Consider the following 15787-nt stretch of genomic DNA (forward strand, 5'->3'; position numbering starts at 1 on the left):
GACGATGGTGATGATCACGAGCATGAGGAGGAGTAGAACTTATATACTCAGTGGCGCCTGGCAACTAATTCCGATGGATCACCTCTTCTTGTCTATATACAGTGCACTCAGACTGTTACTACTGAGGAAGCAGGTGTTGTCTCCCATGGTCGCCCTCTCCTGACCTATTCCAACACCCGTTGCATGGTATTCAGGACGGATACTAGTGTGCTAGCGCCAACACCTTCTCCATGGTTCAGTATTGATAGTCTTGGAGCAAACTCGCTCTTCCTTGGACCAAACTATCCAATGATGGTGAAAGGCGATCCAGCTGCTGTTGACACAGCGTTACTACCATTTATGAGAAGCAACTGTATCTATACCTCAGACATTTCGGTGGTTCCCTACCATGGTCCTGATATATGCCGCTTCTGCCTGGATGATCAGTCATGCGTTGCTCTCGATATTGACAATAGCTGGCCCTTCCCAGAGCACCTATGGTTCAAAGCAAGCGTTTCCAACGCCGAGGATTGGTTGAGTTGAAGTTCATTTCATTGCTTGTTATTTGTTGTGTGATGAAAACTTTAGTATTTGCTAGAATGTTTTGTTGGAAATAATCTATAATCCAACATGTATCCTCGTCGTCGTTGTGTGTTGATGACTTGTTGTATTTAATGAATGGTAAATTTCAGTTGCAAATGCATGTCATAGACTCAATTTATGAATGGTTTTCGAGTCACTTCTTGGAGTGTGAGTACCGTAGTAGTATAGCCAACATCCGGTTAGTATATGAAGTTGCCACATCACATAGAGCCAACCTAATATTGGAGTATGCTAGCCCTCCACCGGCGCGCCGCTTCAAATGGCGGAGGAAGTGAGAGGTCGCGTCACCTTGTGTCCAGATCTAAGATGCCACGTGTACCAGATGAATGACTCCAAGTTCGACCACTGTGATGCTAGGTGCGAGCCAAGGAACACTGTTGGAGAGACCCCCCTCATAATTTTCCTACATTGGTTGTTTGATTCATAGGATAGAATGCTATAGGATTTTTTTTCCTATGTAATCATGTTTTAATTGGCAATCTAGCATCCACTCCAACTTTTGTTTCACTTCCTTTGTTCCTACGAAGAGAGTACTTGCTCTAAATGATGTGCCGCTGCAAGAGCCGCCTATATTAATTAACCATGCTCTAAAAAGGTGGACCAGCTTTGGCTATAGTAGTATTGTACTAGGTTAGTAGGTGACCTTGCGCTTGGCTCTTCTCCTCTTCTGGAAGTCGAACAATAATGATGGTACTACAGTAGTACTTCTGGCAATCTGACACCAAATGAACTGCTGCACGTCCACCGCTTGTACGCAAAAGTTTCTCCTCGTGCTGCGAGCCACCGCGCACGCGTTGGCGAGGGAGAAGGCGTAGTAAGCAAGCTTCTCGTCGTTCTGCGAGTTGACGGGACACATCAAAGTTATTTATTAGTACTCTCTTCAAAAAGGGCCGACCATGTCCATGGCTACCATCCCGTGCTCTGTCATTGAGTATGTGCACTATTCACGTGCCATCGAGGAGAAAAATATTGCGTAGTACTAGGTGCCATCGAAGTGCACGACTCACTTACGCACTGCATATCTCCATTTTCTTGCATGACACGCCACCTTGATGCTCGATGTCCCACGTGTCATGGAGGCATATAGTATGATTTTGTAAAATGGAGGCATATAGATGTGCCGCATGTCGGCAACAGGATGAACAAAGCTCATGTCTTAAACGAAAGAGTGGAAGAACATAGATTCCCGACGACTGAGAAGGAGCTACAAACCTCGGGGTAGAGCGTCTGCACTCATAATATTTTATATTATTCAGCGATATAAAATCAACCAAATCTCTCCATGTTCCTATACCATTCTATAGTATGAGAATAACTTTGAACGTAAGCCATTGATTCACTCTATCCAATGGTTTGGAAAATCCAAACAAAACCAAGCATTGGATCAACTCTTTTTTCGAGATCAACTCTTTTAGCACTTAGATTGTTGCCGCCTGCCCACCTAGCCCACCTATATATCCGCTCACGTGTGATGACCACAGGAGCTATCCACTCAGATTGTATGTTAAAAAATAAAGGTCGATAACTAATGCGGCACCTCGGGCCAACGCGGCCAGATCGCATTTTGCACGAGAAATTACACACCATGTTTCGTTGACATGTGGTCCCGTTCCAACATGTCAGTGAGAAGACGGCGAGTCCTTTTGTACAATTTCCGAAAGGATGTGTAGGCCGGGGCACCTCTTTGTGTACCGTGGCAAACTGGCAACCGTCCACCGACTCTTCGCCTTTCCCTCTCGATTTGGAACTGCTGTCGCACGCTCTTCCTCCCTCCTCCATTTGCCTTCACCCTTCCTTCTGCCATTGTTCAGTCGTCTTCTCCATGGAGGGAACAAGCCGGAAACGACCCCGTTATTCTTGCCCCGATCTGAAAGATGACGTGGTGGGGGAAGTCATTGATCGGTGCGACGTCATCACCTCGGCTAGCATGGCATGTTCGTTCAAGAACATTCTCGACTCAACTAATAACATCATTACAAGGAACCCAAGGGTCCAGGAGCGGTTTGATCTCCCCTATCTTCTTTGCTGTGACCCTGCTGACTGGCGCGGGGACGAGGGAAGCCTCGCCATGTGCAAGTTGATGCCGCTTGATAATGATACGTATGATGTTAAGATGCCATCGCTTGAGGGTAAGGCTTGGGCAGGCGCAAATGGAGATGGGTTGTTTATATTGGGTACAATTGCGAGTGGGAACTTGTGAATGTGTACACTCGTCAGCGGATTCCACTTCCAAAAATCTCCGAGTGCCCTGAGGTTGAGCACACAGATGATCTACGTACGTTCAAATATGATCATGGTGACTGTCGTCTACGGAAGATAGCAATTCTCGAGTTCCCAACCGCTCTTGGAATTACAAGAACTATCAAGTTGTTGCTATCTTCGACAAGCTTGTTACCGTCCTTCGTGGTTCGACTGGATGGATATTGCTCAAAAATCAGTTTCTATACACGGATGTGTACTGTGATGCAATTGAATACGAGGGTCTTGTGTTTGCTGCCACCACTCGTGGCACTGTTTTTGCATGGGATCCTCGTAGTTTCGGTACGTTTGTCTTCCACCGTAATTATAATTGTTTCATCCACATGCATGCAAGTTAGCAAGTTTCCCTTCTCTACTAATTAACCTTCTTCTTGTGTTTCCAAGGTCCTGTGAACATTCCACCGCCTATACTTGAAAAAATTTATAACCAAGGGGGAGATGAAGATGGTGATGATCATGAGCATGAGGACGAGGAGGGCCCATATACTCAGTGGCGCCTGGCAACTTCCGATGGATCACCCCTTCTTGTCTGTATACAGCCCACTGCTGATGTTACTACTGAGGGAGCAGGTGTTGTCTCCCATGGTCGCACTCTCCAGACCTATTCCAACACCCGTTGCATGGTATTTGGGATGGATACTAGTGTGCTAGCACCAACACCTTCTCCCTGGTACAGTATTGATAGTATTGGAGCAAACTCGCTCTTCCTTGGAAAAAACTATCCAATGATGGTGAAAGGCGATCCAACTGCTGTTGACACAACGTCACTACCATTTATGAGAAGCAACTGTATCTATACGTCGGACATTGCGGTGGTTCCCGACCTTGGTCGTGATATAGTAGGCCGCTTCAGCCTGGATGATCAGTCCTGCGTTGGTCTCGAGATTGACAATAGCTGGCTCTTCTGAGAGAATCGCTTGCGGTTCAAAGCAAGCGTTTCCAACGCCGAGGATTGGTTGAGTTGAAGTTCATTTCATTGCTTGTTATTTGTTGTGTGATGAAAACTTTAGTATTTATAATGTATCCTCGTTGTCATTGTGGGTTGATGACCTGTTGTATGTAATAAAATGATATGCCTGTGATAAACTTACTAAATTTATGAATGGCTATCGAGTCGCTTCTCTGAGTGGGTGCTGCGATGAGGCAATTTTTTTTTTCGAATACATAATTGTACGTGCATTGCAACAGGTTATCGGATGAGGCCAATCAACAATAGTACACTATTTGTACGAGCTTCACATGCTGCACTATCTCTACGTCTACGTACGTAATACAACAAGTTTTAAACTTGAGACCAGCCACCCATCCTCACAAAGAACACTTTTTAAGCTAGCATGACTCCAGGAAATTTGGCCACAGTGTGAGGTGGGCCATATGTTAATGTGTTCGCTGTACGTAATCAGCATCTCAAATCCTCAATAGGAGTAGTAGGAGTAGTAGTAGGAGTAGTAGGGTGGCATGGGCCAGAACAAGCATTCACGTCCAGGAGTACGGCACACGCCACCAGCACGACTTCCATCTGACACCATATTTCTTGGATTCCGTGCTACAACAATCTCTTCAACCTCGTCGTTTCTCTAACTCAGCCATCGCGCGACGGGCGAGGTGGGGGTTTGCCGATAGTCGGTTTCCTCAACTGCTGTCCCACTTGTAAGGCCAACTCCAACGCACGACCCCAAACGAACCTCCGTTTTGCCTGGATTCTGTCCGTTTGGGTAGGGCAATGGGGTCGTGTCCGGGCCATTTCTCGGATGCGGTGGTCGTGCGCCGAATGCGTGACCGCATCCCGGCCGCGTACATTTTTCTTTGCAAACACATATCTTTTTTTCATCATTGATTTTTTGGTACATGGAAATACATCACCAAAATTTTGACTAGAAAAGCAAGACCAAAGAAAACAAGAACCACAAGAATACATTTTAGAAGATATCCAACTTCCATAACTGCTCCTGTAAGTTGGATTAGTGCCTTCTCGATGCATTCATTGTTGATCTGCGGAGGCTCGATCTTGCGTGCTTCTTTCTTCTTCGAGTGTAAAGAAGTAGACGTGTCTAGCCTCTATTCTATCAACAAGTGCACTAGTCTCATCTCTAGCCTCTATGCTACCTAAAAGTGCTAGAACATCTACTAAATTGCGCTCTATCAATATATCGTTGTACTCTTCTTCCCAATACCAAAACTTGCATCCATTCTACACAATAAAATTTTAAGTTAGCACAACTAGTCTAATCCGAGAGCACAACCGAAGATTTGGTCGAGTTCTTCCTCCTTTTGCCGACACGTGGGACATCCAGCATCCAGGTCGTGTCATGAAACAACATAGAGTGGTAGGTGAAGCCACGTGATGTGCATCTTGGGTTAAACTGTAAATAGAATCTTACTACTCTTGAGTAACTCCAAAAGTGGCCACCGAAGATCTTTATTGGATTTGTTTTTCATCACCAGCACGTCGAGGTGAAAGATGTGCATGTTCAATGGGTCCTCTTGCGTTTTCACTAACATGTGGGACCGCATATGAGCAAACAGACGATGGGCTCCTCGCGTCTGCTGGCTGGCTGAGAAGAGAGATAGAGGAGGGCTGAGCACGGACTCCAGGAAATTTGTTCTACGTACTCGATATACTAGTAACCAACACCTCGATATAGTGGGGTGGCATGGGCCATAACTAGCATTCATGTCTAGCAGTACGGCACACGCCACCCACACGAGTCCCATCCGACACCAATTTTCTTGGAGTCCGTGCTAGCCACAGTCATCTCTTCTCCCTCCTGTTTTCTCAGCCATCGCGCGGTGGGCGGGGTGGTGGTTTGCCGATAGTCGGTTTGCTCAACTGTGGTCCCACTTGTAAGTGAAAATGCAACACAGCACGCATCCCCCTTGAGCGGCGTGCCGGACAAACCATGTGGGGGTGCGACGCGAACACGACAGGCTTTTTCTTTTGAACTTGTAACTTGTAAAATTTGGTTCTGCTCCATGGGGCGACCGATAGATAGAAATAACGATTTCCCCTAGAGTAATGAGAAGTTTGGTTCTGGCGCGGTTCATGCATGGAGTACGTAGGAAAATTATGAAGTTGACGCGAAAGGTAAGATAATTACTAGTAGTACCATATACTACCACATGGATTTGACGGAAAGATAAAGATACATACAGATCCATCAACGACATCCTCACGCCCTAGTGCACCGGGTCACCAACCGACGTGTGAGGAGCTGCGGCGTTGGCGGCAAGCTCAACGTGCTTCTGAACAATGCCGTCCAAGGTTGCCCTGCGGTCCAAGAAGGCCAGCGTCCTATCGTCCTCCTCTTGCATGTAGTAGTCCTTGTGGACGATTTGCGCGTAGACGTGGGTGATTATGTCGATGGTGTCTTGCTGCGCCAGGCGCTGCGCGGCGAGCGCGACCTCGAGGTGGACATTCTCCGGTGCGACGGCGGGCAGTCGTGGGGCCACCAGTGCGTCGAAGAGGTTGTCGCCATAGAGGCCGTTGAGGGTGGGAGGCATCGCAGAGCCTGGGCGCGTGGGATGGAGGCGTACGTCAAGGTCATCCGCGAGCTTCTTGACGATGGTGAACTTGTCGAGGAAGCCGACGAGGACCTCGTCGAACAAGGAGACGAAGCTGTCGTCCAAGCGGCCCCTCGCCCTGGCGGCCTCAAGCACTACCTAGAGACGTTCCTTGGTGCCGGGCCGCAGGCCGGCGTCGTGGACCATCTGTCACAGCCGGCTGATGCTCGCGCTCATCGCCTCCATGGGTCTAGCTTCTAGTCAACTGATCTTGCGATTGGAGTGATCACTCTTGCCCTTGGGTGCGTAGGTGCGTAGGATTCATAGATTGGACTGACGGGAACCTTTATATGAGAAGTGCAGACTGCGTTGAATTCATGTGCGTGTTGGCCACTACTCCTCGCCCCTCTACTACACGTGCCTTTGGCTGTATGACAGGTTGGCCAGCCACCCGTTGGACCCACATGTCATACACCCAAAGGCAGGTGCAGTAAGTCAATGAAGCTGCGTCCCCCTCCGTGCCCGTGCATGCTTTCAATGACTTGAGACTACCAAACATCACATGCAGTGGTTAGTTCATTGCATGTAATCCTATTAAGTAGCAAAAAGACATTAAGTTACCTCACCGATAGGAATAAAACAATACACCATGTATTTATTTACAGAGGGAGTAGTACATTTTTTGTGACATGCATTACTAGATATTGCTAGTCAAATACTAAATCCAGATGGACGTGGTAGTACTACTAAATCCACACAGTGGTGCTAGTACTACTAGTAGTAGTACTACCAATGTAGTAGCACTGTACTACCCGTTGGTCAAATTATTACGTGCTGCTCCTCACAGTGAAGTGACAAGACCCTACGCCGGAGATGACACCTGAGTATAGGCACCGTGTTCGGCATACCATAATCAGCCTCACCGTCTGCAGTCACTATCACCATGGCTGTAGACCTAGCCTGCTTGCAACTAGCCGTGTTTGACATAATTTCCCGTGCGTAGATGCCCGTGCATTGCACGGAACACCAAGATTGGGGGTTGGACGGCGCCGGCAGCGGCCATCGCGCCAGATTTTTCCATGGCCTTCTAGATGTGGTGGGGAGGAGATAAGGCTGATTGTGAGAGACAAGGAGTTGTTTGTAAATAGGGAACAAGTGCGGGCATCTTTTTGCAAAACTGGAGAAGTTTGGTTTGTATGTGTTAGATCTAGATCCGCGGCTATTGGTGAAAGATGGCAGGCACAACATCATCACCAACTCAGGAGCTGTTTGATTCGCAGGATTTTGAAAACACAGGAATAGGACACGGCAATATTACAAGTTTCAAACTGATATTACAAATGTTAGGAGTAATGTTGCACCTACGAAGAGGGAATTACTAGGAAGTTTATGTAAGAACTTTCGTTACTTTAGGTGGATGCAGCATTATCGTACAAACTAAAATCCACCGCCCTGACAAGTCACTAATGGGCAAATAAGTTTTCGAGTCTCTGGCCACTTGATGTTTCAAAAACAAATTCAGCTTCTGCGGAGACTTTGTCATTTAGGCTTAGACGCTTCCGGTGATCAGCACACCATTCATTATTGTGCCAGAGAACGCCAAACCTCATTACCTTGAGCACACTTGCCTCCAGAACAAAGAACCTGGCCAATTTAATCTCAGATGTGCTGCCTCGGTAGTCGATCAAATCAATTTCTGTAAGATGGAGATCAAGGCATTCGATGAGATTGTTATAGTGCAGCACATTTTTCACTTTCGGGTCTTTTTTATCTGCAAAAGAAGAGAACATATTAGAGCAGCTGGCTGTATAAGATTGCCGTGTCATCAAGAGGTACCAATATCATTCGCTCATACGATAGGGTTGGCTGGCTAGTGATATTTTTCACTCTCTCTCTCTCTCTCTTTCTCTTTCCTCTCATTTACCCAGGAGTATGTGAAGAGCTTGGGCATTTGTTGCCTTCCACTATATGGCCGATGCCATAATACGCATCGATGTCAAATCAAAAGATTTTGGCACCGCTCTCGCGATGTGAGAGAGTTGGCACCGCTGTGCACACATACCCACATGTATAAACAAATCAATCAAACCAACTACACCAGCCTCTCACTCTCCCAAACAAGTGTTTTTTTATTGCCTCAGTCCTCTCTCTCTCCCATGCAAGTGTTTTTTCATTGCGTGAGTTAATTTGGCACCGGAGCAAAGTAGGTGATCCAGATTGGGGCACCAGGTGAGCAATGGAGGGGCATCGATGCCAAATGCATCACAAGTGAATTTGGCGCGTGTTTTGGCCTACATAGTGGAGGGCCGTTATAGCCCACGTTTGTACTACCTCTTATTTAGTATAAAATTTTGACCATATATTTATGTAAGAAAATGCCAATGCATGTCACTAAAAATTACACCATTTGAAATTATGTTCAAATAGGAATCCAATGATATAGTTCTTAGTGACATGCATTAACATTTTGTCAGTTAAATCTATGGTCAAATTTTGATACTACAAAATAGGAAGAGTAAACCAGGACGGAGGTAGTACTTGCTCTTAGGGTAACCATAGAGTTACTGGAGTAGTCTAAGTTACTTTCCACTATGACTAGCCTAGGCTACTATAGTAGTACAACAAAAAAGATGCAGGTGATCACGTGAGAAAAATACTAAAAACATTTCTTTCGGTGCAGTGCGTAGATGCAGTTTTGAACACTACACTTGTCATCGTAATTTGGGAAAATTACGAAAAATTTGAGCTACGTTGTGATTACCATTTACTAATAGGAAAGAAGTTTCACCTCGATGAGTAGCTTCTCCGTGCACGGAAAACATGTAAGGAATCCAACAACTTGATCCAGATTGGGGCCGATAGATTTTATTGCCAAGATCTTCAATGTGCGCATAGATTGGGTCAAGCTTGTGGGAATCATTTTCTGGAAGACGGTCGTAAATACATCAAGAAGAAATTTAAAAATCTGAATTTCAAGAAGACGGAGAAGAAGATGAGTGTTGTACCTGAACGATTACGGATCCAATAAAGAGTTCGGATAATTTGGCAGACGAGTGCACCAACGCTGTCAATTTCGGCGCGTCAATGACCCTGATTTTTGTTGGACCTTCTAGATCCGATACAAGCAATCTCTCAAGGAAAGGCGCATTCTCAATGACCATAACGTGGAACAGCTGGAGTGATCTCTTTCCAATTGATGTCTTGTTGCGGGGCCAGCAAGACACATAAATCGTGCGCCGGGTTTCGGAGATTTTGCATTCATCAGACCGCATCAACGCTGACACCGCAGTTTTAACATTGGAAGGCAATTGCCAGTTTGAACCCTTGAAGTTGAAGTTGGGGCGGCTCAAATGTCATTGTAATAACATGGGAACCCTCATGGCTGCACTGGTGAAGTATGCCGACTCTGATAGTACCAAGGATCCCGAGTCTGACGATGATAAGACAGGGAAGGGAAAAAAGAGCGGCAACGCGAAGGGGCAGCACCACAACCCGGCGGGTCATGGAAACGGCGGCAAGCGTAAAGCGGACCACGGTTTAGACTTTGTGGCTAACACTAATGCACATGACAAGGGCCAGCGGCGTAAGGGTAAACCGTCCCAGCACGGTGGAAAGCCAAGTCCTAATCCGGACCGTTTGTCTTATCTGTTGAACCAGCCCTATCCAAAGCATGGGACGAAGGAAGAACCGTCCACGCACCTCTGGAAAGATTGTTACATCATGCAGGAGTTTAAAAATTCTGATTCTTTCCGGTATGATCATGGACCAGGAGGTGGTTCGGGCCCCGGCTCTCATGGGCCGGGTTATGGCGGATGAAATTCCGGTTCAGGCTTCCACGGTAATCAGGGTGGACATAACAATCAAAGTAATCAGGGTAATCATGGTGGCTATAATCATCAGGGCAATCAGCAGCAGCAGCAGCAGTCGGGTTACCAGAGCAACCCGAAGCAGTTGAATAGCGGACAGTATCATGTCTTCACCACTAGCTTGGACAAACGCAATCAGAAGCTTCATAAACGGGCGGTGAATGCCGTTGAACCGGCGGTGCCCCATTATTTGCGCTGGTCCGAGCAGCCAATTGTGTGGAGTAGAGAAGATCATCCGCCCCGGGTTGACAATTCGGGTCATCTGGCTCTGGTGGTGGCACCTCAGGTGGGAGGTTATAAGTTCACTAAGGTACTCATGGATGGAGGGAGTAGTATCAATATCCTTTATTATGAAACTTTCCGTCGCATGGGGCTAACAAATAAAAATCTTAAACCGTCCAATACGGTGTTCCATGGTGTGGTGCCTGGTAAGTCGGCATATCCTGTTGGTAAGATAGCTCTGGAGGTGGCTTTTGGAGATGAGCATGACTCGAGATCAGAAACCTTGACCTTTGAAGTGGTGAAAATCAGAAGCCCGTATCATGCCCTATTTGGACGGCCAGCTTATGTTAAGTTTATGACACGGCCTTGTTATGTCTATCTGCAGCTCAAGATGCCGGGTCACAAGGGAACTATAACCGTGCATGGGAGCCGCAAGATTGCTCTGGAGTGTGAAGAAGGTGATGTGGCTTATGCTGAGTTTGTTTGTGCAACAGAAGAGTTGAAGTTTTACAAAGACAATGTTGATCCGACAGATATGACTTCGTTGAAGAAACCAACTACAGAGCATGATCCGGCCCTGAAATTTAAATCGGCTGATGAGACTAAGCTTGTTGACTTCATGCTTGGCGATTCGTCCAAGCAGTTTAGCATCAGCGCTAACTTGGATCCGAAATAGGAAAGCGCGCTCATCGAGTTCATCCGTGAGAATCGGGACATCTCTGCATGGAAGCCTTCTGACATGCCTGGTGTATCGAGAGAACTCGCTGAGCACACTCTCAATGTTGATCCTAAGTATAAACCGGTCAAGCAGTTTCTCCGCCGGTTCAATGAAGAAAGACGCAAAGCTATTGGAGAAGAAGTAGCCAGGCTCTTGGCGGCTGGATTTATCGTTGAAGTATTCCATCCTGAGTGGTTGGCTAATCCGGTGTTGGTCCTTAAGAAGAATGGCACCTGGCATATGTGTGTGGACTATATAGATCTCAACAAAGCTTGTCCAGCAGATCCTTTTGCCCTCCCCCGTATTGATCAAATTATTGATGCTACGGCGGGTTGTGAGCGTTTAAGTTTTTTGGATGCATATTCTGGTTATCATCAGATCAAAATGGCAGTTAAGGACCAGGAGAAGACAGCCTTCATAACTCCCTTTGGAGCCTTCTGCTATGTGTCCATGCCCTTTGGGCTCAAGAGTGCCCAGGCGACTTATCAACGGTGTGTGCAGAATTGTCTTCATAAACAGATCGGCCGCAATGTTCATGCCTATGTGGATGATATTGTGGTAAAATCAAGGAAGAAGGAGACATTGATTGATGACTTGAAGGAAACCTTTGATAACCTGCGGGTTTATAAAATGATGCTTAATCCAGCCAAGTGTGTCTTTGGTGTACCTGCAGGCAAGCTCCTGGGCTTTTTGGTGTCTAACAGGGGCATTGAAGCTAATCTGGAAAAGATCAAAGCCATCACCTCCTTGGCTAAACCGAAGTGTATCAATGATGTTCAACGCCTGGCAGGCCGGATTGCCGCGTTGAGCCGGTTTGTCAGTCGCCTCAGCGAGAAGGCCATCCCTTTGTATCAGATGCTGAAGAAAACAGATAACTTCGTCTGGAGTGATGCTGCTAATGAAGCATTTGAGGACTTAAAGCGGCAGCTAGCTAATCCGCCGATTCTCGCTGCTCTGGTTGACAAAGAACCATTGTTGCTATATGTGGCAGCTAACGCTCGGGCTGTTAGTGTGGCTATTGTGGTGGAGCGCAAGGAGGCAGGAAAGGAATATCTGGTTCAGCGGCCGGTTTACTATATCAGTGAGGTACTTATTGAGTCCAAGCAGAGGTACCCGCATTGGCAACAATTGGTGTATGGGGTTTTCATGGCAAGCCGGAAGCTTAAGCAGTATTTCCAAGGTCATCCCATCACGGTGGTCAGCTCTGCTCCTTTGGGGGATATAATCCAGAACAGGGAAGCAACTGGCCGGATTGCTAAGTGGGCTACACCGATCAAATCTCAGGCACTTGTGGATTTCATCAATGATTGGACAGAATTACAAGCGTCAGAGGAGAAGCCGGATCATACTTTTACTGGACTATTCATTTTGATGGGTCCAGGCAATTAGAGGGCTCGGGGGCTGGAGTCGTATTAACTTCCCCACGAGGTGATATGTTTTGTTATGTTCTCCATTTAATGTTCCCTTGCACTAACAATGCAGCTGAATATGAGGCTTTACTCCATGGTCTTCGCATGGCTAAGGAGATGAACCTAAGCCGAGTTAAGTGCTTCGGTGACTCCGATCTGGTGGCTCAATAAGTGTCCGGCACTTGGGATTCCAAGGACCCACTAATGGCAGCATATCATCGTGAGGTGGATATTGTTGTAGGTCACTTTAAAGGTTATCAGGTGGATCATGTGGACCGACGGAAGAATGAAGCGGCGGACGCTTTAAGCCGCCTGGGTTCCCAACATAAACTGGTTCCACCTAATGTCTTCCTGGATGTTTTGCATAATCCATCCGTCAAGCTCCCTGGTGAAGAGGATTTGGCTGTTCCTGATCCGGAGGCTCAGTTGGTGGCAGCTCTTCATGTTATCCCGGATTGGACGGTTCCATATCTGGCGTATATAAACCGGGGCGGGTTACCAGAGGATGAAACTTTGGCCAGGCAGATAACCCGGCGGTCCAAGTCCATGACTATTATGAATGGAGAGTTACATCATTGCAGTGTGACAGGGGCGTTTCAACGCTGTGTGTCTCCTGAGGAAGGCCGTGAAATTTTGCGTGAGATCCACGAAGGAGATTGTGGTCACCACGCCGGTTCAAAATCTTTGGTGGCCAAGGCGTTTCGTCACGGTTTCTATTGGTTGACAGCTCATGCTGATGCCGAGGACTTGGTCAAAAGATGTGATGGCTGTCAAAAATTCTCAAGACGCGCTCATGTACCGGCTCAAGAATTGAGAATGATTCCAATCACCTGGCCGTTTGCAACTTGGGGGCTGGATATGGTTGGACCTTTCAAGAGATCCATGGACAAGAAGACCCACCTCTTGGTGGCGGTTGATAAGTTCACGAAGTGGGTGGAGGCAGAGCCAGTTAGTAAGTGTGACGCAGCCACGGCGGTTCAATTCATCAAAAAGGTGATCTTCCGGTTTGGCTTTCCACACAGCATCATAACAGACAATGGTACCAATCTGTCAAAGGGTGCCATGAAGGAGTTCTGTCAACGTGAGCACATCTGGCTTGACGTGTCATCAGTGGCTCACCCCCAGTCCAATGGTCAAGCGGAGAGGGCCAATCAAGAGATCTTGAGAGGCATCAAACCCCGGCTTATGGTTCCTTTGCAACGGACGCCGGGTTGTTGGGTTGAGGAGCTACCTTCAGTGTTATGGAGCATCAATACCACACCCAACAGATCGACAGGATACACACCGTTCTTCATGGTTTATGGAGCGGAAACGGTTCTTCCTAGTGACATCCGTCATGACTCACCTCGTGTAGCGGCATACGTTGAAGCTGACAACGAGAAGGCACGGCAGGAAGCTCTTGACCTGTTAGATGAGGAGCATGACATGGCGGCAGCCCGTTCGGCGATTTATCAGCAAGATCTGCGTCGTTATCATAGCCACCGGGTTAGAACCAGAACCTTTCAAGAAGGAGACTTGGTACTTCAACTCATCCAGGATCAGACGGATATGCACAAGTTATCCCCCCCTTGGGAAGGACCTTTTGTGGTCAGCAAGAATCTGCACAACGGGTCATACTACCTAATCGATGTTCGAGAGCGCAAATACTCACGTAAATCGGAGGAGGAGACCAATCGGCCGTGGAATATTGCTCATCTTCGGCCCTACTATACTTGAGCTACAGGCTCTGCTTATGTACATATTATGACATTGTATATATTATGATCAATATAATAAACCGGAACCTCAGCTAAAGCGGGGTATCTGTTGTTTTCCTTACATCATGTGTGGTTACATGGAGCTTACAAAGCGGCGTCCGGTTTACCCCTTGATTTAGCTTCTCAAAGCTTCATATTAGATCACTTGGGGGCTTGGTCGTATCCGAACCATAGCTACACATCTTGATCGGCGCAATGCCACAGCATCACTTGGGGGCTTGGTCGTATCCGAACCATAGCTACACCTCTTGATCGGCGCAATGCCACAACATCACTTGGGGGCTTGGTCGTATCCGAACCATAGCTACACCTCTTGATCGGCGCAATGCCACAACATCACTTGGGGGCTTGGTCGAACCCGAATCATAGCTACACCTCTTGATCGGCGCAATGCCACAGCATCACTTGGGGACTTGGTCGAACCCGAACCATAGTCACACCTCTTGATCGGCTCAAAGCCACGTCAAACCGGGGCCAAAGAGAGTGTTGTAAAACAACAGCTCAAACATAGGCACCCACTGAGCACAGCTCACAATGTTGCTTGGGATTTCTTTGCTGTCGAATTTAGGGCCTGGCACCCGTAAAAAGCCTCGACTACAACGGTTTTTACTTGCCTTTTGCTGAGTTTTCTTTGTTTTCATAAGATTTGTAACGTTTTCAAACCGGTGTTTATCAACCCGGTTAGGCTGTCCACTACAAGTTGTCAGTACATGATCAAGTTATAACCCGGAGACTATCAGCCCGGTCTGGTTTTGGCTAAAATGTCACCAGTATGGAATAAACCGGTGTTTATCACAACCCGGAACGGTTTTATTGTAAACCGGTATCATATAACATGAGTTACTTCTACTCCGGATTAGGGTTATTACCCTCATTACAAAGTTGGTCAGCCAACATTATGCCTAACGGTCACAGGTATCATATATTTCCATATTTGGTTATCTTTTACAACCTTGGTTATAAACCTTGGTCATATATATTTGGGTATCATGACCCGCCCGGTGGTAAACCACCAGGGCGCTTTAAGCTTCTTATCTGCAGGAACAACTTGAATAAATAGCTATGGATTAACATGCATCAGTTGCAGATAAATATGCACGAAGGCATAACAGACCAAGTGTTTTAACTAGCCTATTACAAGGCGTTTCAGTGCCCAACGGGATAATTGTTTATCAATAAGCATTGCGGCGTGGAAGACTAAACCGGCCCCCGGATTATGATTGCTTATCAGCTTGACCTGACGGCTGCGGATCATCTTGCACCGGTTCATCGTCTTCGTCTCTACCCAGCGGCTGGAAGTCAACAGTTGTCCAGTCGATCCCAGTTAAAGCTTGGAACACGGCTTCATCGCTTATAAGGGTGGATGGTTCAATGTCAGGGGCATAAGTGTGCTTACGGATTGGAGGGATCAGGTTTTGAGCCTCAGGAGTTGGTGCAGCAACCCGCTTGTTATTGGTATCATAACTCGCCTGG

The sequence above is a fragment of the Aegilops tauschii genome, chromosome 3 (genome assembly GCF_002575655.3).
Source record: "Aegilops tauschii subsp. strangulata cultivar AL8/78 chromosome 3, Aet v6.0, whole genome shotgun sequence".
NCBI lineage: Eukaryota > Viridiplantae > Streptophyta > Magnoliopsida > Poales > Poaceae > Aegilops > Aegilops tauschii.